The sequence below is a fragment of the Pinus tabuliformis genome, chromosome 8 (genome assembly GCF_031772625.1).
Source record: "Pinus tabuliformis cultivar Carrire ecotype Pingquan chromosome 8, CPIR1, whole genome shotgun sequence".
In the NCBI taxonomy this organism is placed as follows: domain Eukaryota; kingdom Viridiplantae; phylum Streptophyta; class Pinopsida; order Pinales; family Pinaceae; genus Pinus; species Pinus tabuliformis.
The window spans coordinates 1573445009-1573449193 of NC_142294.1; positions in this window are offsets into that span (position 1 = coordinate 1573445009).

The following is a 4185-nucleotide window of genomic DNA, read 5'->3' on the forward strand; positions in this document are numbered from 1 at the left end:
AAATTGGCAATGTATCATGATTTTTGTTTTGAGCGTTCAGGTTCAAAATGAAACAAAATATGACAGTAATACAAAATCATAACAAAAAAAATATTGAAGACTTTGATATGTCTAGACTTTCCTGTGTTAAGAGGTTGACAAAAATTAAGAAACAAAGAAGCCAAAGGCTCCGTATTCATTCAACCAAAGTTTTTTAGTTTTTAGTTTTGTTAAGTTAATTAATTATTCAATGTTGAGAGGCTTGCTGCAAGCCTTTGGTCTCCCACTCGGGAAATCAGAGAAATTGGCAATGTATCAGGATTTTTTTGTTTTGAGCGTTCAGTTTCAAAATGAAACAAAATATGACAGTAATACAAAATCATAACAAAAAAATGTTGAAGACTTTGATATATCTAGACTTTCCTGTGTTAAGAGGTTGACAAAAATTAAGAAACAAAGAAGCCAAAGGCTCCGTATTCATTCAGAAAGTTAAAGGCTCCACCTTTATGGTAGTGCCTTCAGCGTGTTGCAAGCCTTTGGTTTGCCACTTGGGAAACCAAACCATTGGCAATGCCATCGGGATTTTTGTTTTGAGAGAGTTCAGGTTCAAAATGATACAAAATATGACATTAAAACAAAACCATAATAAGAAAATACAGAAGACTCTGATATGCTTGGACTCCCCTATTTTAGTAGGTCGACAAAAACTAAGAAACAAAGGAACCAGAGGCTAGGTATTCATTCACAAAATTAAGAGGAGTTATAGGGCTCCACCTCTATGGGAGTGCCTTTAGCTTGACCAACGACAACTTGGACGTGTTCTTGGGGCAAGACTGGCCTCGATGTGCTCCAATTTGTGGCACACATCCTTCAATTATAGCTACATCTCATTTAACATGAGAAGAATTTATCCTCTGTATCATTCCTTTCGAAGAGGACTTCAAACATTAGAGTTTTCATTTGCCAATATAAGTCAACAATGGAAAGGTATTGGTTTTGGTGACGCAAATAACAACAACTACAATAATTTTAGAATCCGAATGGCATTCGTGTTCTTGAATGATCTCCTCATCCTCTCAAAGCTCATATTGGATGATTGCCTCGAATTTAGCATGCAAATTGCACTATGTGCCTTGAACTTCACTTCCCCTGCAACATTGAGCTTTATATATTGTCATGGAGGTGATTGACAACAAGTTAAGCAATAATGAATGAGATGCAGAGGGGTGAAAATAAAGAAGGCCCAACATTGGAGAGAGCATAGGGTAGCAAGCGATATTCTATGATTTAATTAGCTCGTCTGAAAGCCATGAATGGAGCTAGTTAATCAAGCCATGGGCTAGAAGGAAATCCATTGTCCATTGTGGAGAATTCTGCAAAGGAGAGCGAGGCCACTGGAACATCCACATAACGGAGGGAGGCGAAAAAAGGTATGTGACCTCCATCATGACTTTGAGTGGGAGAACACCATGAATCATCCGAGAACAAATTGGAGCATGAAGTTGTCAATGAGGCAACATGAATGAGTCATCCTACATTGAGTATTCATTAAGTTTGACTCGACAGGGAGGTGGCTCATACAAAGCGTGTGGATGGGGGGATGTGGCAGATCTCCATTCATTGCATCGAGTGATGGTGTCCTTGCCACCCCCTCCATTAATATGTCCCTTTGAACCCATGCGAGGGGAGATGCAACCAAAGGTTGAATTATATCAATTTGTTCAATTGTTGCTTATGGTGTTGAAGTTGTGAGATGTGTAGATTATGGATTGTTCTTATTTGGGCATGTTGTTGCGTAGATTGTACAACCGCGGTGCGACAACGACTCATGTTAGGGGTTGTCAATTTGATCCCTGAGCTCTCTGTTCTAGTTGTCTCCCAATAGTAGGCTATGGGGGGTAGTCCCTATGGAATATGAAAATGCAACGTATTGGCAACCAACAAGTCTGGGAGACACGATTGAATGGCCTAACTACTTGGTTGATTTTAGCAAGTGAATAGATTATATTGAATTATTTTGATGATACTACTGCCTAATGGAGTCAACCACTTGCATTATATCGATTAAATACCAAATGACTAGATGAACAAGCAGATGCTTTGCTATCCTATATGAAATGCAAGTTCTGCAATCTTGGAGAGATGCAAAAATTTTGGTTTATTTCAGTTATATTCCTAGCTAAATATATCCCTTAATCCTTTTGAGACTAGTCTCAAAAGTAGGTTGTAGAGAGAAGTTAAGACGAAGCAAGCAAAGACTTGGTTAACAATACCTCCCTTTGAAATCTAACCACCTAGTGCCTTTGGTGTTGTAGACACTATGGCTTTGACGACTGCAAGGTCACCGTGTTAACCACTAGAGAGGGTTTATCCTTCGTAAGCTAAGAGATGAAGGGTGTTCCTATCTTTTTATCAACCAAGCTTAGGCATGGAGGTAAATTATTAATGCAGGACTAGGCCTAAAATGAAAAATGCAAAGTGATGAGTGCTCGAGTCAATATTGCTTATGACTTTAAGTACTTAGTTACAACTGATTTTTAGTTATCACACAAGAGTACTTGATGAATGAGGGACAATCTTAAACACAAGAAAGTGCTCAATTTTGAAAGTGCCAAAAAAGATATATTCAGTGTTACCAAGAAATAATTGCCCAAGTACTAAACGAGAAACAAGATTAATGCTCTTAATAACAATTTGCCAATGTGCCAAAGATGGAACTAGATCAACTTTTATCATCCACAATAGATATTCAATTCAACCATGAAACAAAAATCCAGTGAAAATAATGGCAATAAGAGAGATTAGAGCACTTATCCACGATATAACTTTATATGAGATAACACAAGATATGAAAGGGATGCAAATAAACACTTGCTCAAGAGATGGGCAACTTAGATGATTAATGTTCTTTCAAACATAATTAGCTATTCTTCAAGTTGTGTTAGTAAGTTATCACAATGCCAATTATATAAAGAACAATTAGATCCCCAATGCTAATGTGTAAGAACAAGAGATACAAATAGTCCAATGACCAATTAACCATTCAAAGAGATATTAGATCTTAGGATTAGGTGCCTTTGTGAGCGAGTTACTTAGTGCACAATTAGGATTATGAAACTCACAAGAAAACAAAGCGTTAGATCTCTTATTGTGAAGCAATGTTGCAACTAAAGCAAAATTCAATGTTATCAATGCTAACAATCTCATCACAATAGAACATTAAACATTTTCAAGGGTCTTTATGCACTTTATGTTCCAATGACATTAAATGAGCAAGAGATAAACCTTTAGGACAATAGTAAGTGAATTATGGCAGCAGTATGCAATCTTATGCCAAATATGTCAAATTAGTCCTAACACTTCTTTCTCTTGATTTGAATGAGAGCACTAAAAATGAAATGTAAACAGTGAGAAAATACCTATGAGTGCAAGCATGCAAGAGTGTAAATGAGATGAATGAGGTAGCCAAAACAAGACTAGAGAGCAACCCCTTTAAAACACAACACAAAGAGATAACCAATGATGCAAGAATCCAAGAGACAAATGCTTAATTGTTTAAGGATCCTTCTCCAATGTCACTGCTATGCTAGATTAGACTTTATTATGCCTTTCAAAATAGTATGTTTATCATTGAATAATTCATGAAATATGCTAAACAATGAATGCTCAATTTATGTAAGTGCTCATCATCGTGTTAGGTTACTTATTAGGTGATTTATTGCCACTTTTATGAATTATATACCATTGTTAGTAAATGATTAGATGGCTGCTAGTAAAACATTGAGGGAGTGAGGGTTTGAAGAGGCATATCAATTGGCCTTTAGGCCTTGGAGATGACCCACTTGCTTGCCCAAATTTCTTCTAGTGACTAGACCAGCTGCAATCACCAATGTTAGCTCAAAATTTCATGAATATCGCTGCAACTACAAAGAATTATAGGCAAAAATTCAATAACAAACCAAACAGTGAGGCAAAGAGGCCAAAATAGGGCAAAGATGAGGGCTAGAAGGCCCAAGGGAAGGAAACGACCAAGAGGAAAAGTCGAGAAGGCCCACGATAAGGGGGGATGAGACCTCCAGGCGAGACCTCAAGGCTTAGGAGGGTCGAGAGGGCATAAAGGCCCCACAAGGGGTTGCGACCAAGGATCACACCCTCTAAGGGCTACGATAGAGGGATAAGAGGCCTTAAGGCTTGCCACAGGGTTGA